Source organism: Cavia porcellus, unplaced genomic scaffold (assembly GCF_034190915.1).
Source record: "Cavia porcellus strain 051 isolate PalLab524CR breed Dunkin Hartley unplaced genomic scaffold, mCavPor4.1 scaffold_7, whole genome shotgun sequence".
Taxonomy (NCBI): domain Eukaryota; kingdom Metazoa; phylum Chordata; class Mammalia; order Rodentia; family Caviidae; genus Cavia; species Cavia porcellus.
Window position 1 is genome coordinate 97,471,617 of NW_026947490.1, and position 22,760 is coordinate 97,494,376.

Consider the following 22,760-nt stretch of genomic DNA (forward strand, 5'->3'; position numbering starts at 1 on the left):
AGAAAAATCAAGAAGCAAACAAACCTAAACAACAACAACAACAAAAGCTATAGTTTTCAAAACAGTAAAATGGAACAAAACATTGAAGGAAATTCCCCAGTTACCACCACACACACTGCCATCCTCCAAACAGGTGCCCAGACCACCAGCCGCAGGCCTGCAAAGTCAATCAAAAATACAAATAACAAGCTATTCCTTCACCTCAGTTTCCATCATCTTACCCTGAGTTCCTCTGAGTCAGTCAGTTGTCTACTGTGTGTGTGTGTGTGTGTGTGTGTGTGTGTGTGTGTGTGCGCATGTGCACACACACGTGTGCGATGCTCTTCTGGTTTCCCAGTCTGAGAACTGTCTGGCTCGCAAGCAGGAGTGATTTGTCTTCTTGCTGAGTCTGTTTCTGTTCTCCATGGCAGAGCCTGGCTCACGAGAAGGCCTCAGCAACTTTCATGGACCACCTCTTTCTTATAGCTCCCCCTGTGACATTGCCCAGTTTCTCTTGATTTCCTCCTGGTCCACCTCAATCCTCTTCCTTCTCTTCTCTGTACATTTTTACTCTTAGGACATCTCGTCTAGCTTTTAAGCACCACACATTTGGCATTCAGACTTATATCTCTATCTTTGCCTTTCTCTGAACTCCTGCTTTATCCAAATGCTTATCCAGCATCTCCTCTTGAATATTGCATTAGTTTTCCATAGTAACTGGGCACAGTGTTACTCAGCTGTGTTTTCTGCTTAGGATCTCACAAGACTGAAGTCAGTGTGAATTAGAAGTAGTTAAAATGTCAGCCAACTTGGGCTCTTATCTGGAGGCTTCCTGGCTTGTGAAAATGGTGTCCCCTGGCTTCCCCAGCAGTTTGGCTAGGGGTTGCCGTTAGGTCCAAAAAACTTCAAAACTCTTGTTTTGTGGCTCATTCTACTTTTAAACCAGGAGTGGTTGGGCGAATCCATCTTACACTTTGAATCTCTGCCTTCCTCTTCTGACTTTCAATGATTCACCTGATTACAGATAATCAAGGATAATTTCCCTATCTTGAAGTTGGGATTAACAACCTTAGCTACATCTGCAAAGTCTCTTTTTGCCAGATAATATGAAATATTCATGGATACGATCCTAGAGAGTGAAGGTCATGGGGGCTGAATGTTTTCCTACTTAATAAGAATCTCCAATTTACTGTTACTCAAACAAAAAATCTTACCTGCCTTTGACCTGTTTTTCCTGTTGCTTTTCCCCCACCTCTTGTTTGATTTAGACCCATAGATCATCCACAGTCCCATGTGTCAGCAAATCTTATTGGATCTACCTTCAAAATGTATTCAGACCCTTGCCCTTTGCATCCCTATTCTTGCCATAATGGTCTCCCCAACCATGGCTCCTTCCTGGACAGATTCATCTCTAGCTCTTCATAGCAGCCAGTGAGATTTTTTAAAAATCTAAATCAGATTGTACCTGATCTGATTCCTTTTTTAAAAAGTCTTTCCAGGTCTCCCTACTGCATTTAAAATCAAATTCCTTACACCTCTCACAAGTCCTCCTGTCCTCTGTCTCCATCTCACGCTCTCTTCTTCCCATGCCTAGTGCCCCCAGCCTCTCTTGGGTCCCCTCCAGATCTCTGCAGTTCATGCTTCTGCTTGGGTAGGGCACAGCCCTCGGACCTCCGTGTGACCACCTCCTTTGCACCCTTACAGTGTAAGCATTATTTCCTTGCATGCTTCAGCCTCTTTTCCCCTAACTGCTCGACCTAAGTGTCCTCTTCTCTCAGCCTTTGCATGTTGCTATTTTGTTTTCCCCTTTGAACTTATATCTTCTGAAACTGTCTTGCCCATTATTTACTTCTGTATATTTTTATTTCCTTCTATAAATCATAAGCTCCTAATCAGTCTTGTATTCTGTAGTATGTTCTTGAATGAATTATATTTCTCAATTACTCAATTTATGTCTTAATTATAGAAAGTACAGAACAGTTTACAAATCAATAATAAAATTGCCATTTTCCAGAGACAGTCACTTGTTCAAATTTAGAAGAACATGATCTTTTTGATTTTACTATATATGTAGTTTATACTTATAATCTGCCTTTGCCCTTTTATAGAATATGAATAATTTTTATGGCTTTAAGTGTTCTTGTACAGCATGACTTTTTAGTGACATTTTGCTACTTTGCCCTTTAGAAGCATCATCATTTAGTTATTATTGTAGATCTAGAGTCCTTTTAAGTCTTTGAGCAGAGGTCTTTTTGCACACCTTTGATCTTATGAAAATTATAGAAGTATATTTAGTAGGTCGGAGGTATACATATTTTCAAGGCTTTTATATATGTGTATATAACCAAACTTCCCTTCAGAAAGGGTTAAACACCCAATGCTCCCTTCCATAGTATATGTGAACGCCCATTCTGAAAAATATTCTCCAACTTACCAGGTAGAAGCAAGTCAATTTATGTAGAAAATTTGCATTTCTTTGATAACCATGAAGTTGGGTTTTGAGTATTTGTTGGCTATTTTTGCTGCTTTTGTGAGTTGTATGTACTTGTTTTTCGCTTGGGTTGATCTGTGTGCTCCTAACATCATTTCAACATATGGGGTAAGGCAAGGATCTAATATTGTTTTTTCTCCCTAATATTTCAACAATACCTTTTCCTGAATAGTATTTCCATCCATTACTGCCTTTAGAGGTTGCTTTACCACTTATTTACTGTTAGAGCAAAAAAAGTGAGTTCCAAAGCAAACTTTGTGTCTAATGAAAAAGTTTATATTCAATATCCAATCTATTTAAATATTGTTAGTAATAACACTGGTTAATAACTAACTGTTTGAATGGTATGTATCCTTCGTGCCTAAAAGTAGGTAATCATTTTATCTACTTGTCACTCACAATTATATAAAACCTTCCACTTTAAAGCTTTTTTCCATATTCAAAGTACCATGTTCTTGGAGAAGTTCGTCTTATTTCCAGTGAAAAGTAGCCATAAGATCCTTGGTCTCAAGGGTGGCCGTATAGCCTGAACTTAAAAGGTGGCCATCGCATGGATATATTTTAAGTTACAATAAAAACAATATTCTCAAGTACATAAGAAATCTTCCTTATGATCCTCTGAAGGATTATCCTGTTGTTGGTTGTGCTTCTCACATCTGACTTTGTGGCCTGCCTGCTAAAATTCAAAGGAAGCTGCTATTAGGTTTAAAGGATGAAAGAAACTCTTGAAAACATGACTGGAAATGGAAAATTCTAGATGGCATTGAGATATTTTGAATCACTACATGGAATGAGCTATTAAGTGCTACTAAGGCCATTCAAAGAGCATAAAGAATGAAATTACTGTAAGAGCAGTATGTTTACTTTTGTGTCATGCACAGAGGTGCAGTTTGGGGCATTAATGTCTGCATCATCTAATACTTGATGGTTCCACTCAACAAGTGGAAAAAAGACCTCAAATATATCCATCATACAAACACATCCCTTTTATATATTACTTTCAGCCTGAAAGGTAACTGCTACCTTACTGGAATGTTTCCTGTCAAATATTAATAATAGAAACACATGCTTGGTCAACTGTATTTGATTTTCCTTTGCCAAAATGATCAAATAACCCCACTATTAATTCCAGATGATGTATTCACTGTAGCTGTTAGAAGAAAATTGATTTTACGATAATGTTATCTTGTTCCCAAAGCAGTCATTTCTACTGTGTTGTTAAGTCCTGCACTGATTTTTGGGAAGAGGTTGTTATTTATATTGTATGTGAGCATACAGAGCTCAATAATGGAAGAAGGAAGTGAGGGAAATAAATAGAGGGTTCCAGGAAGGAGAATGGTAGATGGGAAGGGTGGCCATGAGACCATTTTAGTGGTAATTATCATGTGTATTAAAACATAGCCAGAAAAAGCAAGAGGAAAGAGAGTATATGTTGAGCAGTATAGTTTGAAAAGAAATTTGGGGATGTCAACATTTAGAAGTTATTCTGTACTCTTGTTATCTTCACTAGTACTCTTAAAGAGATTGGGCCAGGCTCTGAGCCTAGAGGGAAAGGAAATATGAATATTGTCTCTGTTAAAGAAGGCAGAGGATCCTTGAGGTGCTGAACGTGCAAAGGTTGTGCAACAGAGCATGGGTAGGAATTGGGTTATTTTATTTGTTTCTGACAACTCGGCTTGTCTTTATTATAAACAAAGTAACAAATGTAAGAATCTATTTTCATTTTATTTTTTTATATTAAGCAAAAAAGGAATAAAAATGATACAGAATTTTGAAACAGTATAACGGGATTAACAGTAGTTAATATATTGCGTATTGTTATCTTCAAAGTAGTTGCTCAGATTACAAGATATAGGCATGAAAAACTTGATCAAACAATGAAATGCACAAACCATTTTTTCTGATGAACAGAGATGAGTAGTCTTTCTTGTATAGGTATATGCAAGATAAAATAATTAAATTACTAGATAACATATATCTATATCTATATCTATATCTATATCATCTTTTCCTTTCTTTATTATCTCTTTTGTTCCATCCCAGTTCTTTCTTTTGGAGCAATTTCTTCCTTCCCCCTTTCATTTTCACAATACCTATTGTACATTTTGGATCTTATTTACTCTTTTGATTGTTTACACTGGGGAGACAATACGATGTTTACACTATGTTTTCATTTTGAAATAAAATCTGTCTCTGAGATATTATGAGAAATTCTTAAAGATTTTAAGAGTCAACATTCAAGAGGCACTTATCTTTGCTCTGCTTTCTGTTGTGGGAGGTTATGGAGAAAAAGGAAACATTTTGAAGCAAAGTTTTAATTCTGCTCAAATCTTTGGTGACTGTTTTAGATTGTGTATAGTGTGTGAAGTTTGAAATACAAATGCCACTTTTGTTTCCCAAGACCTGTGTTATGAAATCACATGTATATCACCATCCTACTGAGAAGGTGTTCTCCTAAGTGGTCTACGCCAGGAATGTATTTTGCAATATATCTTTCTGCTTTTTAGACGCAGATCGACAAGATTCCATTAGTCTTTTCTTGGGAATTTTTCATCCTACTAAAGGATAACTTCTTTCTGAAAACTCAAACAGTTCTGAAAACTGACAAAAATACTATGAAACGTTTACCAACAAGAAAAGGGTATTTTCTTCCTAGTTTATTTCATTAACTTGATTTGTTGTTATTTTTGTTTTTTATGTTATTTTTATGTTTTTCTTCTTTTTGAGAAATAATTATGTCTGCTGAACTAGTCAGTCTTGACCACATGTCTGCCATGCTTTTAATATTGTCACTGTCCTGATAGTCAGCCGTGGAAATTGTAGTCAGTGACTGGTGTTTTACACACTCCCTAAGGTATCAGTGAAGCTTCAGAACTCATCACTGAGCGTAAAGGCAGCTCCACTGAGGCAAACCAGCAGAACCATTTTTTAGTGTTTCTAGCAAACATCAGAGAAACCCTTTCAATCTCTAATATTCAAGGTGTCCAAATCAGGTTTTCAAGTCTGGCAGACAAGGAGTATTGTAAGTCCAGTGTTCGTCCCTCCGGGAAACATAGTCACCTGTAGGTGGTACTAGCAAAGACGGGACACAGAGCAGTGACACTAGTGGCAGGTAACACTCCTGTCACCCTCTTTGCTCAGTTTGCTACTGAGAGTCATTGGTTGGTGTACATTACTTGTGAGAATTAAATGAGCATCACTAGACTCAAAAGAAATGAATGCTTTATCGGAAGCATTTTGAAAGTTGCCTCCAAGTCACCTTGGAGCCTGGTTGGAGCTTGAAGCTGTGTGAACTCAGATTTGTTTTGTAACCTCTTGGAGCCTCATTTTGGTCACCTTTGAAATGTAAATGGCTGGGTTCAACTCACAGAATCACTGTGAGGACTTCTAGGAAAACTTTTTAGAGATTTTAACTGAGGACGTGTTTATTGATATAATTAACTTTGCTGCAAAAGCATTACTCCCAAGCTTGGCCCATCTCCTCAAAGGCCATGGCGAGTACTGAGTTATTCCAGAGTGCTTGGTGCAACAAAGCCTTTGTCTTTGCAAAGCTGCCTCCTACAAGGGCCATTACCAGCCTTTGCTAAATCTGCTAAGGCTGCAAACAACTGGTCAACTAGCAAATGTTAATGCTATCACTGTTACCAAGTTCTGTGCTGCTTCAGGAATATTTAAAATATTATATTTAAGTCTCTGAATTCTAATGTTTTTCACATTTGTTCTTAATACATGTTATTGGAATAACCAATAATCCTTGAGCTTACTTTCCCTATAAATGAAACTCTGCAAGTTTTAAAATTAAATTTATCATTAACAAGTATTTATTCATGCAAAATTTTAATGACAAAAGATTTTTGAACTGTGCTTGTTTGGGTGAGAGATGAGTGTAAATGCCTGTATTTAATTTTGCTGCTACCAGTTGATTATAAGTAAATGTGATTGATTTTCTGAAATGTTATATTACCCAGGATTGAAGCCATTAAGATACAATATAGGACAAATCAAAAGCCAATTTGCTACTGTACGAAGCAGCTGTGCATTACAATTATAAATTAAACCACTTGCGTACCTTAAATCACCCAATTAAGGTGGGCTGTCTTGTAGCTTGTGTGGTAATAAAGCAAGCTGGTGTTAAAATCCTGCTTTCTGAGAAAGAGACCGAGGGACAGAGAGAATGTGCTTTGGTTGAGATTATTCAGCTGGTTGAATGATTCAGTATAAATCACCTGTAATCCTGCCACTGAAAACAAACCTTTATCAAAGCAGATAATAACCCTGTATTGCTCTCACCATCTTGTTTTGACTGATTTTCCTCTATTCTGTTTTGCTTGATAGTACCAAGTTTGAGAGCATAGGCAACAACTGTGAAGACAATAAGATTCATTATGACGCCCATTCTGGTTGACTATTATCTTCTTTTGAAGTCCTGCAATGTCTCCAATGTTTTGGTCCTATTGGTTTTGCTCCTTATTATTTTGTTCAATTTTATTATAACTGATGATATAGGCAATTCTTTTTAAGATAGCAAGAGGCATTATGGTAACCATTGTTGATCACCTTGTATTTTGTTTTTACATTATGTACTATGTCCATCCTTTTGATTTGACTGACTCTGTTTTGTTATGTCACATTTGGTTTTATTCTCTTCAAAAAAAGTAATAAGAACTGTGGGAATAATAAAACACAAAATGTGTAATTGTCATCGTACGAAAGAGAGGAAAAGAAAGTGCTCTAAAGGCTATCTCTGCATGTATATTTAAGTGTATAAGATAAATAACCATATTACTGAGTTTTGTTGGATCATTGAACAGAACTGTTTGCAATCTCACCGTTTGAATGTCCACTTTATACGCTTTAATTTTGTAACTTGAACAACTATTTCTAAGATGACAATATGTAATTATTAACTAGCGATTTCTCTACTTTTTATTTTTTCTGAAATTCTGTATAACTTGTACGCTTTTTCTGTTTTTTTCTCCTTAAATAAAATTAAAAAAGAAAAAAAGCAGATAATGTAGCTTACTCAGTTGAGTTAGTTTCCTGCTTTTGTTTTTGCTCTAGAATTTCATAAATTGATGAACTTATCGATACTGCTCATAGCAACTGTCTTTGAAATACTCTAAGAGATTTCAATGTCTTGCTTTGGACTTTCTAGTGTCACTCATCTAAGCAGGTTATTTCTGATGGTAGTTAAATCAGTGTAAGTAAAGATAAGCATTTAGCCATGTGCAATAGCAAGACAAGAGCACGGAGCTCTGGTTCAGAAAGAGCACATCACGTAACTTCCTCGGTCTTCTGCCTGGAAGATGGAGATGACTCTACATACTTCCCAAGGTCATTCTGACACTTAAATGAGAAACGTTTGGAAAGTACTTAGTACTACAACTGACAAGAACAAACACAGCCTGGCAGACACACTATGGAATGCCTGGCTCCAGTTCATATGTGGGTGACCTCGGGCAAAGTCACTCAGTCAGCCTGATTGTCTTTCCACATTAGTAAAAATAAGTTTTCTCTGAGAATCATAAGATGATGTAAATGCTTAGTACATAGTAAGGTCAATAAATAGTATCGTTGCTCTTTAAGGAGGTGATAGTCCCTAGTTTTTTTTTTTAATTCACTTTTTTATTTTAAAGAGAATAAAATGAAGCAAAATGAAACAGAATCAATTCAAACAAAGCAAAACAATGAGAGTAATACAGACTTTAAAACAAGGTAATGGGAAATCAACAGTGACTACCATAATGCCTCTTGTTATCTTTAGAACAGCTGCCCATGCCATCATAGAATCTAATAAGACAAAACGGAATAAAACCAAACCAAACCAAACCAAACAGTGAAAATGATACAGGACTTTAACACAAGTTAGTAGGAAATTTACAATTGGTACCACCATTCTTTTTTGAGACATTTCCTCCCCTTTCACTTTCACAAGATTTATCGTATATTTTGGATCCCACTAACTTCTTCAGTTTTTTTCTCTGTAATTTTAGAGATAATCATGCAGAGCAATAAAATGAGTCAAAACAATGATAAGGCAGTAGGAAATCTACAATAGTTACTATATTGCATATTGTTGTCCTCTAAATAGTTGCTTGGCTTTAGGCTCACAGAAGTCAGTCAAACTGCCCATAAAATCTGGAACAGCAATGTAGCGTCTGTAAACACCTTTGTCATGGATTCGTTTGTTTTCAAAGTTGGAGCCCATCCTTGATTTACACCATGTTTCCCACTGATTTACTCCAAAATCACATTTTTTTTTTGAATAACAAGGAAAGGGGCACAAGCTTAACTCTGCCTTGCGTTAGTCTGAAATAGGACTTCTTGGGTTAATTAGGTCTATTACCCAAATCCCACATTTATTGATCTGTTCAAAACTGTTCATTAAACATTTGTCCTAAATTTGAGTAATGTCTTTGTCATCTCTTATATATTTAAGTGTCAATAAGGGCCATAGGCTTTTAGATATTAATTAGACATTAATTATTTCATTGACTCTTAGAGTTGGGAGATTTTCTCTTCCTGTTCACTAATTGATACATGAATTCTTTTTTTCTCCTGCTGGGGAAAGACCATCTAGCTTTTGCTTGACAGGCTGGGGGTTGTTACTGGGATATCCTCTTTTGTGTATAGTTCAAATTCTTCACACATCCTCCTGAGAGCTACTTCCCAATAATCTTATCAACGAATCCTAATTCAGCCTGCTAAGACCTTCAGAACATGATTTTCTCATCCACTTGACAGTCTCTTTTAAGTATGTGAAGATGAGTCCATACATTCTCAAAATGTCTTTTTTTCCAGATTAGAGCTCCTGTTTCTTTAGCTTTCCATGCTGGTATGTGGTTTTAAGTCCCTCTAGCATTTGGGCCACTCTTCTCGGTATAGATTTTAGTCAGTGTCGGTGTGTTCAGACTTTTGTTCATGACTGAACTCAACTACTGTCAGTCTGTGGGGTGATTCTGCCAGCTATTGTAGGGCTCTTGGAAATACCATTTCCATTTCCCTGGATATTCTGCTTTATTCATTAAACATAAGATCACATTAGCTATTTCCAGCATTGTTGTTATAATATTTTCTGAGCTTTCTGTCCATTAACATCTCCAAGTCTTTTAAAACATGTCCTGCTGCATCTGCACCATTAATAACCCTCTCGTGTGCTTTGCCTGATTCCAAGAAAAGTACATAAATGTGCATCCTTTTTATTAACAAATATGTCTACCCTGGTAGCATCTTCAGATTTAATCAACTGGCTAGCTTGATTCCAGTACAGGTCCTATATGAAAAATGTTGACTAGAAGTGGCAGAACTCTAAAGCATACATTCTGATAAATTTTCATCTAAAATTGTTTAGTGCCTTCTGGTTGGATCCTTTAAACAACTTTAAGTAAGCCCACTAACCGTACGGCTAACCTGCCCATATTTCCTTCAGCTTGCTGCAAAACTGATTGCTCTGCTTTCACTCATCATGCTGTTTTAGAGGACTTCCAAGTCACTAGGGAAATTACAAATAGTTTTTTAAAGTTTTCCCTAACCTCCTAAACAATCCAAGGAAAGCTGACATTCCTTTTACTAGTCATGAAAGACAGAAAAGAATCTGACTCAGGGAATTTTACAAAAAGGAAGACCAGCACTCTTGTGCAATCAATCTCCCATTCTCTGGCCCCTTGTTCCAAAGCAGATTTCTGTACTGGGGCAGGTGTTGTGGCTTTTTCTCTCTCTCTCTCTCTGGGAGCCTGTGGCTTGCAGTGGAAGTGATGGAGATGTTGAAGTTTGCCCTTACCTTGAGCTCAGTCCTCTTCTCTGTCTGCCTCAGCTCATCCTCCCCAGTGTAGGTATTGCTCATGAGCTTCTGTGCTTTTGAGTGACTCAAGGGACTCTGGCTTTTCAAAAAGTATTGTTAAATTGCTTAGGAAAATAAAATTGAGTAATATATTTTAAAAGTTAATGGCTTGATCTCAGATCACTAATACAAGGTTATCTCTGAATTTTTGTTTTCTGTGTAGTGTATTTGGAGTTAAAACACATTCTTTACAAAGTTTACTTTTTCCTAAGCAAGATAATTGTAAGAAACATTCTCCATATACAGTCAAACTTTGGATTGAGAGTAACTTGATCTGTGAGTGTTCTACAAGATGAGCAGACATTTCTAAGACATTTTAGCTTGATAAATGAGCAATGCCTTGCAATATGAGTAACACATCATTCTGAAAGTCACAGCTGGTTTCTCTCTCTTTCTGTGTCTCTGACTGACTCTCTCTCTCTCTCTCAGTATACAAGTGCTTTGGATTATAAGCAGAATACATTATTGTTCGGACATACACACAACCTTCTTATTAAGCTTATATCTTTTTCATCTCCCTGATCTGACAGCTTGATTCTCCTATCAGTAAAACAAATGAGATTGTCTTGATGTGGTTTATATTACTGAATATGTAAATTTGCAGAAATTTCTGCTCATCTTGTTACATCACTCACAACAAATCTCTAACAATTACTTGGTTTTGTTTTCTTTTTGGTTGGGGAGTTGCCTCACCCTCATTAATGTGCAGTTTTTGAGTCTCCAACCTTCTCACTTTCGAGCATCAAGACTGCATTTGCCTGTTTCCAGGGCAGCTCTGTTCATCATTGTTCCTAAAAGATTAGTGATCTTAGCTGCACCAGGACACTTGGAAAATCTTTAGAGACGTCCTGCTGCTTCCTGGCCCGACTACATATAATTTCCTACTATGTGTCTTTCTTTCAAGCATGAAACTTGCCATTACTAACAAAGATAAACACAATCTTGGAATTAAGTACTTTCTTGTTATTTGAGCCTGGACCTTCCAATGCAGAACAGTGTCCAGTACACAGTAGGTGCTTAATAAGTGTTGAGAAACAGAACGAATTCTTCACAAGCAGCAGACTTACCCTTTCTCTATTGTTTTCATGCTCAGAAACCTTGATACTGAAAGAGTGGTTTGGAAGACAGTCCCTCAGCATCACCACAGTGCTTGCTGTGAAGGAACATGCTCAGGCCCTGTCTACTGAATCAATTTAAACAAGCTCCTTAAGTGATTCCCATGCACAGCGAATTTTGACAAGCACTACTCAAAAGCATGATTTCAGGCTAAAACAGAAAATTTGGAAGCCTTTCCTGTTATCACAGCACTGATTGCACCCACAATTCATTAAAGTTCCTGTTCTGTTTGCATCATTCTTGATATACTCTGTCATTTCTGGGAGAGACCCCTATGTTGCCAGTTTCATTTGGCCCCTCCTCCAATTCTTCATAATTAGGGTTATTCAAGATTTGCAGTTTCAACATTTTATATTGAGAAAGATATTTCATTTATATTAAACTCTTTTTTTTCCTCCTCCTCTTCCTCCTCCTCCTCCTCCTCCCTCCCCTGCCCCCCCTCCTTTTAGCACTTTTGGTCATAGGCTGTTTTAGTCAATTTCCCCATTTCTGGAATGAATAACCAGCCTGCTCAAATGAAGGAGGAGATCTTATCTGAGCTCCAGGTACAGCCCGTGGTGAGCTGGCTTCAAGGCAGAATGACACAGTAGAAGGGCACAGCGGAGAAAACTGCTGGTATCTTGGAGGCCAGGAGCAGAGAGGAGGCAGGAGCCAGGAGGGGAGACGCTCTCACAGTGCCTCAACTCTTGCACTCGGCCACACCTCCCAGCAGCACACTCTGATGCTGAGCTCATGAGCGGATGAGTCCACTCACGACTGTGGTGCCCGCGGTCCACTTGGTTTCCACAAACACTGCCTGTGTCGGGGGACATTCTCCAGATAAACCAGAACAGGCTTTCGTCTTTTTGACCTCCGGAGATCTGGGATGTGTGTGCATGTGGCTGTGTGTGTTTTCCGATATACTATTTCACATTACTTTCTTTCCTTGCTCTTACGAACTTTGACAAAGCACTTTTCTCTTAACTATCTGTCATCAGAGTTTGATTTATAATTAAATCGGTTGCTTTGAGATGATGTAGTTCAAAATTATTTCAGATGTTGTGCTTAAGCAGATGAGTCTTCCAGCAGAAATACAATACTTGAAATTCCCTGGCTGTATTCTTACTGGCCTCTGTGATTGAGTGGTGGATATTTACAGTTAAAGCCTAGCAGGACCTGTACCATTTTCTAAGGGAACTTGTTCATGAGAGCCATCCCATTTTCTCCTTAATGACTTTGCTGAACTTTTTAAATTACTATACATGCAGACATTACCCATGTGGTGGAGCAGAAGAGTAATCTAACCTCAGATGTCTGCATGCAAAGGTGTTCTGGTTGTAGGACTCTGATCTCCTTGCTCTGCTTGTAGCAGAATCCCTGGAGAAGTAAACTACACAGTTGGCTGTTTATCTTTTTTTCTCTTTCCTCTTTCCCTTCCACTCCCCTCCTCCTCTTTTTATTTATTTGCTAAAAGAAAGTAACATCAAAGAATTTTGAGTCTTAGGTTATTTTTGGCAGTGTGTAAATCTGTTATGTAGTTGAATCATGTAGGTTAGGATGGAAATCAACTTGTGGAAGGCCTATTGTGTCAAAACATATTTTAAAAAGAGAAAAACTTTGCACTAGGAGATAACATCATAACAAGGCCACAGGAGACCATTCAACTCCTGTCTGACGAATTTCAGAAAAACCAGCCTTTACATTTGAACCATCTTATCTATTTTTGCTTTTATTTTTCATATCGTTATCCTCACTGTTAGACCCTAGACATAGTAAAACATTTACGACTGTGTAAGATGAAGATTCTCTTTCAGTTTGTTCTCCTCTTTTAATTATCAAACTCACATATTTAGGAGCTATACCTAAATGAATTTGAATCACCAAATTGTTTCTTTGCATATTTTATTAGAGAGAAATTGATTATTATTCAGTTTTATGTTGGTTTTTGGTAGAGGATTGTGTCATTTGTTAACTTCTTAAAGGGCAAGGATTGTGTTATACTTCTTTTTTTGTAAATGGTTCTATACTTTGAATTGTGCCTTATATTAATTAGGTATGCATCTCATCTAGTCAATATAGTCTATTAATTAGTAATTTTAAACTAGTAATGATTATAGTCCTCTGTGTATCAGGAAAATGGGGGAGGAACTGAGTATTCATTCACAAGGACAAATTAAACCTTCCCTTCCCATATCTAATTAGTAAAGAAAAGTGATGAAAGGTACAGATGTTTGCATAAAAGTACGATTTAATCACGTTTAAATTAAATTCTATTAGTTTATGAGAGATGGGAAAATTTTTTATTAACAGAACACTCTCAAGTGTGTAGCACAACCAGAATGATGCGCCTAGCACTTTATTGTGCACAGTTGATGTTAAATAAATGTCTGCAGGATGCAATCTAAAGACTTTTTGAGTAACAAGCACTAGTTCTAGTTACTTGTGCTGTGAGTGTCAGGAAGTTCATGGTGAAGAATGTTCAAGAACGTGAAGAAGAGACTCACACCTGCAGCAAACTCTTTGGCAGTATGAATTGAGTAGTTTTGGCAGTATCAACGTTGTACTTGGCCACCGCAAACTCAGCACAGTATACGGTGAGTTGTCACCTGCTGCAGGCATTTGGGAACTGTAGCTTCCCCCTTCACATAACCATCTTGCTTTACTAGAATTCTATTCAGCAAGCCCGCTTGGCGGGGGGTACTGTCATTCTGAACTGCCCTGTGATAGGAGGCTACTACTTCACGAGGCAGCCTCTTCTCCTGTCAGTCAACTGGGGTTCACTTCTCTTCTCTGAGAAGTTGAAATCTGCCTCCTACTCATCCTCATCCTAGTTTGCCATTTGAATAAGTTAAGGGATTTTCACCTCATGTAGAAGTTGAGAACTATCATAAATTGGTAGAAAAGCATTGTCTTCTATACCAGCGAGGCTGGGGTGTGCGTTTTGCATCAGCTGCTGTCTGTGTGGTCTTGAGAAAGCTATCCAGCTTTTTTGAAGTTCATTTTCCTCCACTCTGTATCTCCCGAGTATGTGATGCAGTCCCTGGCATAGGTGGGTAGTTAATAAATGACAGCTATTGTGTTACTATTTTTATTAGGCTCAGGACCAGACTACTTGCTCTGTAGGGAAGCCTCTGGATATTGAGGAAGCTGTATTCTTTTTAGCACAAATTTCCTTTTCTTCCATAACTCACATGAAGTGTCTGTTACACTCCTTCCATCCTCGTCTGCCACCTTTGGATGTGCTTTATTTTCCCGTGTCTCTTAGAATTTGATGAGATATTTTAGGAAAACTGATGGGAGCAGAATAAAAAAATTGGGAAAGTGGATCACTTCTAGAATATTTTATACTAAACTTTTAAGTGTTTATGTTTTTCATTTCCTGAAGATGTGATGCAAGTATGCTTAAACATTGGATGGTAAATATAGAAATACTTTGTGATTCTGTTTCCTAGAAATCCGCATTTTGCTTCAGTTTAGGTGGTCAAGGAAAGCTTGAAATTTTGACTTGATTTTCTCCATAAACTTGTGAAAGTTGAAGAGTTTTAGCTGTAAGATGTTAGTCATTTCTACAGTTTTTCAACTTAGCAAGGGATAAATTACATTATGTATATGTGTTTATGACTACTGAACAATTGCTGTGATGGGAAATACAGGATTCAGCTCTTGTTAGCCTCTGGTCACATGTTTATCAACCAGTAAATACATAACCTAGTTTAATGTGTGTTTCGATTTGAGGCACCTTTTTTAATATATATTATTGATTCATTAACATTGCACTGAGAAGTCTGGTGTGGTCCCAGCATGGTGGGAAGGTAAGGCAGGAGAGTCACAAATTCAAGCCCAATGTAGGCAGCTTGATGAGTTAGCAAGACTCTGTCTCAAAAGAAGCGAGTGAAGAGAATGTGGTACGTGGGGACAGCTCTGCATGAAGGCCCTGGGTGTAATCCCCTCTACTACTGCTACCAATACTACACACTCACACACACACACACACACACACACACACACACACACACACACAAACACCTCCAACGATGTTGCACTCACAGCCATCCATGCTATTGCCTACACCTGAATAAAGCTTGTCTAGTACGCTTGTTTTCTCCAGAAGACATATCGCAGCTTTCTTGTGCTCTGGAACTCTAGACTGCCTCAGCTGTGTGTCTGGGACCACACTAAACAGCAAGGTCACTAACAGAAAGCACAAAAGCAGTGGAAAAAGGGGTGTTAAACACGTGGCTAAACAGCTATCCATGGACAGCATAAAGCAAAGCTACAAAAGCACAGCACGTCCCTTCTTACCTTTGGCTGGCACAGCACAAGCACTGGGTCAGCGTCTATATTTTCCACCTCTCTTTGCCTGCCTGTCCTGGCCCGCAGGGGAGTCAGCGTAGATGCTAGAGGGGGAGTGGGGATGAGAAGGGACGAGAGATGCGAAGAATGGAGACAAGACAGTGCTCTGATCAAGTCTCGTTCATTCAAAGAAAGAGTAACGAATATATAGTGTATTGGGGGAGGAGGGAGTTGGGTTCTGAGATGTCAGCAGGTAACTAGCAACAGTGGCTAGACCAGGGGTTATAGGGTAATTCAAATCTCCCGCACGGGCTCAGAAGGTGGGCTGATTAGCATAATCCCTGAATGGGCCGAACAGGCTAAGCAACCAGAGAAGCTTAACTACCAAATGGAGACTTAAGTCCTAGAGAAGGTTAAGGTGGCTGCTGCCTGCTGATACAAGGTGGCAGCCAATTACAGGGCTTCCCACCTGCCTGTGGGTAGGACTCACTGTGAGAGCACAGGAAGTGTTGGCTTGGGGTTACAAATAAATTTTAGCAAGGATTCAAATTGACAAACACAGAACCTGTTAATGATGAGGGTCCACTGCCTGTGTTCAAAAAGAAAGGAAGAAATAAACCAATCACGCAGTTAAAACACTTTCAGACTCTTAAAATAGACATTTGGGGCCATATTCAATATTAATTTCTCTTCCTTTAAACAGGGTGCATCTCCATTCCGACAAATGGTTATGCCTGGCATAACTCACAGACTGCTGCTGCCTGTCATCGGGTGGGAAACTGATCCACCTGTGTGGTAATAGCAAGGTAGCCCTTGTACAATGAAGAAGAAACTTCTGTGTATCTCAGTCAATGGTAAATTAAAACTGCTTCTATGTAAAGTGGTCTAACAGTGGTTTAATGAATGAACTTCAGCCTAATGATATTTCAATTCATACCACCGTGTTTTGATCATTATTGTGTACCTCCTTTAGTGGTAAAGCTTTAAAATGTCTATACAGCTAATCAGCTTAGTCTTTGCCGTTGGCTTTTAAGAGTTTAATTTGATCTGAGAAATAACCGTGATACATAGCCATTGGCTAGCGCAGGCCATTGGATATATACCCATGCTGTACATCCTAGCCAGAGCTCAGATGATTGACTCTTTGCACTACGCAAAACATAATGTTCAAACTCCTGGGCCCACAGTCGTAGAGAATTCACGGTGAAGACTGATAGTACTGAAGTTATCCAAGTTTTTATGGTCCAGGTCACCTGGAGTTCTGCTAATATTTGGTTCAGAATATGTGTAGCTCCAAAGGTTGAAGAGGAAAATTATGAGTGCACATTGAGATGAAAGCCAATATCATGTGATGGACAGTGATTCATGTAGTATTTTGCCTTTTAAAAATCTCTTTCTAGTGACTTTTTGCCTAAAACTGCTCACAGTGATCCAATTCCATTTACTGTGTAGAACCCAAATGTGAAACTGGAGGGTCAGTATTGGGGTGAGATTTGCATATAGAATGAAATTTTAAAGCTTCATAAAAAACACTAGCACTTGCAAAAATAGTAACTCCACTGAAAACTAATAATTTCATGTGACTTAGTGTGGGGTATAGTCCATTTATTGCATTTATACAGGTAGTTTATTTATAGTACTCAGGTCATTAGAATGCTCAATACTGAAAGTAAACTTCATGGGAATTTAAGCAACATGGTGTATTTTATTATTTTAAATTGGAAATATAACAGAGGGCACAAAGACAGGCAGCAAGGCTTATGTTTTATGGCCTGCAAATAACTTAGCACTGGGCTGAGAATTTAGTTCAGTGGCTCAAGTGTTTGCCTGGTAAGCGTGAGGTCATGAGTTTGATTCCCAGTACCAACCAACCAACCAACAAACAAAAACCAAAAAAAAACCCCCAACCTTTAGCATTCTTTTTCTTCCCGACATAAAATAGTTAAGTAAAAAATTATACTGGTATTTATTTTTGTTGGTCTCCTGAAGAATATAAAAACAAATTACTCGGACAGAGAACTTACTCAGCTTTTTCTGTATTGCTGTAACATTTGGGAGGCACTATTGTGATGAATCCTAACAGTGAAGTAGACACCCCCGTCTACCTCCATCCCCTCCACAAGCCTGCCTAGTTCCAAAGATATGATGTCTCTGCTCTGACCAGCAGCCCTGGTTAGACTGTAAATACACAATCCTAATAGTATTTGGGAATATGTATGGGATCTTAATTGGATTCTAGCTACCTGTAATTTATACAATGGAGTATATACTGACATTTTCCAGATGTGGCATTTCTGTAGCATTTAAATGACTTGATGTTAAACCCTGACCAGATGGGTATGGACATTTAAGACAAAGAAAGTCCGTAGAGTTTAGGATTTAACAAGTTTCCAAGACAAATAAGTAAATGAACAGCTGCTTTAGTGCATAGCACAGAAACTCTAGCAAATTTACTTTTTAGTTGCAAAAGGTCAGACACTATTTTTTCCCCTACAATATCTAACCCATAGTCAAGTAACATTGCTTTTGTCTTTCTTACAATATTTTAGAATATTATGGTATTTTAGTCCCTTACAGAGAATTATATTTCAGGTAAGGGTGAAATAGTAAGTCGTTTTTATGAAAGCAAAGAGTTATTATAAAATACTTTCTCAATTAAAAAAACACTATATTTTTATCACTCTCAAATTTGATTCCAGAAATAAAAGTAAGTACTTTTATAAGTAATGGAGGATTTTTCCCCTACCTCATCTCTTTTTTATTAATGGAGGGAAAATTCGGCAAATGTACTTGTTTATTAATAACAAAATAAAATTTAAAATTTAGTTTATATTCATAGTTGCTTGCTATTTTGGTGCACCGTGATGATTTATAAAAATTCAGAGGAGGGCACAAGCCATGGAGGGCATGGGAGGAGAGAAGCCAGACTGCCCATCCTGTAAATTGGCAGACACCACGCTGGGTCTGGGAAGATCACATTAAAATCAAGAAGAAACCAATTTGCCCTTCTGGTAAGTCACACAAGCCATGCAGGACCCAGAAAGAGAGAAGCCAGATCACCTCTCCGTGAGGCGACCAGCGCATGGGCTGAGAATCAAGAAGCGCTCCTCACAGCCAGTAAGCAACTGGCTGGTTCAGAAGACCGGCTGAGTTGACAGCAGCTGAGGTACGGAAACAACTGAATGCTTGTATTGTTTATTGACTTTGCAGGTCTGGCCTGATGATCTGAGCATCTGCTGGGAGGATAACGATAATCTGCTGGGGGATTTCCTTCTGTCTTATTTTTGAGATCCAGTTTTGTTCTGTTTTGTTTTACTCCTATTTATTGTTTTTCTGTATTCAATGTTCTGTTTTGATTGGTTTTATTCTGTTTTGCTTTATTTGATTTGACGATGTCTGATGGAATGGACAATTACTGTGAAGATAACAAGATAACTATGGTAGCCATTGTTGATTTCCTATTATCCTGCTTCAAAGTTGTATACTACTTTCTTCTTTTTTTTTTTTTTTTAATTTTTATTTAAGGAAAAAAGAAAAGAAAGAAAAAAAAACAGTGAAGGGGTACAAGTTATACAGATTTACAGAATAAAAAAATGCGCAGTAGGAAATCACTAGTTAATGGATTACATATTGCCATCTTAGAAATAATTGTTCAAGTCACAAAATTAAAGCTTGTAGAGTGGACATTCCAACAATGATACTGCAGACAGTTCTGTTCATTGATCCAATAAAACTCTGTGATATCATTTTCTATCTTATACACTTAAATATACATGCAGTTATATAGTTTAGAGCACTTTCTTTTCCTCTCTTTTGTACAGTGACTATTACACATTTTGGGTTTCATTGCTCCCACGGTTCTTGTTGCTTTTTTGGAAGAGAGTAAAACCAAATGTGACATAACAGAACAGAATCGGTCAAGTCAAAAGGGTGGACATAATAGATAATATAAAAACATAATACAAGGTGATCAACAATGGTTACCATAATGCCTCCCGCTATTTCTAATAGAATTGCCTATATCATTAGCTGTAATACAATTGAACAAAACCGTAAAGAATAAAACCGACAAAACCAAAACATTGGAGATATTGTAGGTCTTCAAAAGTAGATAAAAGTCAACGAGAATGGGCGTTATAATGAATCTCATTATCTTCTCAGCTGATGCCTAAACTTTCGAACCTGATACTATCCAGCAAAACAGAATAGAGGAACCTCAGTCAAAAACAAGATGGTGAGAGTAACACAGGGCTTCAAATCGAGATAATAGAAAGTCAAAGTGGGTTACTATATTACATCCTGCTATATTTTTCCCTTTAATTAAATGGATAAAAATAAAAAAGTAAATAATGGAGTGGAGATTGAGAAAAAAGAGGGCATAACAGCGAAACAGGGCAGATCAAAACATAACCATTTAAGCAGAATAGTGTTTCACCACCAGATAATCCTGACCCAAAAATAGTTACCATATTGACTCCCTCCCTGAAGTCCTTGAGTACAACTTCATATACTGTAGCATTAAGTATATCAAAACAATGTAAATCCATTTAAGAGAATGACAGCATTATAGAGTATTTAGAATCGACTAACAAAAAATGAACAATGGTCTCTGTATAATCTCCTTGTCTTTAAAAGGTTTTTTCTTATACTATCGTACTTAACAAAATCCAGTAAGATACAACCTGTTTAGACCATTGGAGACAGAAGAACAAAAGCTAGATGAGACTTCAAAACAAGATGGTACTAAATCAGCGTTACCTATTAAGATGTCATTTTCTCCAAAAAAAGCTGTTCCTATCATCCAATCTTCTCTGTCTCATTTCTGTTGAGCTCTTTTTCTGTCAGTAGCTGTCAGTTTGTCTTCTTCATTTTGTTCTCTGCTCCATTCGTTGTGGCCTCCCCGCCCCTATTTCTGGGTTCTTTGTATTTTTCTTTTTTTAGAATATCCTGCAATACTTTCTGTAGGGTTGAATTGGTGGTTGCAAATTCCCCCAGTTCCTCTTTATCCTGGAAGCACCTCGTTTTTCCATCAATTTCCAGGGACAGTTGTGCAGGATATCTCAATCTTGGCTGGAGATTATTATCTTTCAAAGCTTGAATTATTTCTCCCCATGCTCTTCGTGATTTGATGGTTTGTGAAGAGAAATCTGCTGTAATTCTGATGGGTCTTCCCTTGTAAGTGATCTGTTTCTTGTCTCTTACAGCTTTTAATATTCTGTTCTTGTATTGAATTTCTGGAATTTTTATTATTATATGCCTGGGTGTTTCTCTGTTAGGGTTGTAGGTAGCTGGGGTCCTGTATGCCTCATACATTTGAGTATCTTTACCTTTTGCTAAATTAGGAAAATTCTCCTGTATTATTTCTGTGAGTAGCTTTTGTAGTTCACTTGTTTGTGTCCCTACTTCTTCTTTTATGTTCTTAATCCTTAAGTTATGGCTCCTCTTATCATCTTCTTGTCTTTGTATTATTGCTGTGTGTTTCTTTGTTATTTTTAAGAAGTTTTTCATTTCATTCTCCCATGTTTCAAGTCTGCCCTCCAATTCAGATAGTCTGTCCTTAGTTTCTTTCAAGCTGTTATGCCAGTCTTGGGTAGACTTCTTAATTTCTTGATAGTCCCTTTGCACCTGCTTCACATACTCAATGCTTTCTCTGTTTTCTCCATCAAGCAATTCTCCCCTCTTTTTCTGTTCTTCCATTCCACCATCTGCTTTTTCCTGGGTGGTGCTTAGCATTTCTCTAACTATTCTGCATACTTCTAGCTTCAGGTCATTGATAACTTCATTCCTGAATTGGTCTATGAGGCTCTCTAAATGGCGCTTAATGTATATTGGTGCAGTGTCCACTGCCTGATTCTCAGGATTGGGGGTCGAGGAGCCTTTTTTGTTGCTTCCCTTCCCCATATTTTCTGTTCCTTATAAAATGTAATCTTACACAGGAGGCCCGGCTTCCCTGCCTGTCAGCCACAGCTTGATCAAATTGCGCTGGCTAGTTGTTCCCGCTCACCGCTGCGCCCCAGGGAGTTGCGGAGGAGGCAGCCTACGCGGGAGTCGGTCGCTCCTCCGGGCCACCGTCAGGCTCTGGGATCTGGGTTAGGCCAGCCTAGGGAGTCCGCCAGCAGCGTCCCTCCGGTCAGGCACCTTTCACCAATCCCGTCCGAGAGGGAAACGTGCGGCTGCAGTTGCCACCGCGCCCTGCTCTTACAGGACTGCCCGCGCCCAGAAAAACCTCCGCTGGAGTCAACCTGCGGTAGGGAGTCAGTTCCTCGCTCACCTCGCCACCAGTCAGCCTTCCTCCCTGGCCGTCGCGTTTCCGACTCCGTTCTCAGATTCCCGTTCCCAAGCCTCTGCGTGTCTCTCCTTGCCGAGCCGCTGTGGAGGTAGCTGGCCGCCTGGCGGCGGGAAATCCAAACCGCGGTTTCCGATGGCGTGGGGACTCCGTTCCCAGACTCCCGTTCCCAGAGCTCGGCGGTCGCGTCTCTCCTTGCCGAGCCGCTGTGGAGGTAGCCGGGCGCCTGGCGGCGGGAAATCCAAACCGTGGTTTCCAATGGCGCGGAGTCGAGCCTCCACACCGAGATTTTTCTGTTCCTATTTTAGCGCCAGGACTGTATTCTAAGTTGGATTCTCTCAGCCCAGTTCGTTCCTGAGTCAGCAGAGCATATCTCTACTGGTTCGTATCTCCTTAGTCCGCATCATTCCTGGCCTCTGAGCCGAGCCTTTAGAGAGCGTTCAGTAGTTGCTGTTGTCTGTCCGCCATGTTCTCAGTGGTCCAAAGTTGTATACCACTTTCACTGCTTTGTTTTGATTGGCTTTATTGTGTTTTGTTTTGTTGGGTTTTTATTACATTTAAAATATAAAATAAAATAAAATTCACAGGAGGGAGGGAAATCTGGATTTGGCTTTTGAGTCTTTCTGTCTTTGATAAACAAGTTTATTTGTAGTTAGTCAATAGGCATAACTGATCTACAAACCTCAATTGTATGAATTTAAAAATCACATGGAGGGCCAGCTGTATAGAAGGGATTTACCCAGGACAGTAGCCAGATGTGAACTAGTGCCTCACCA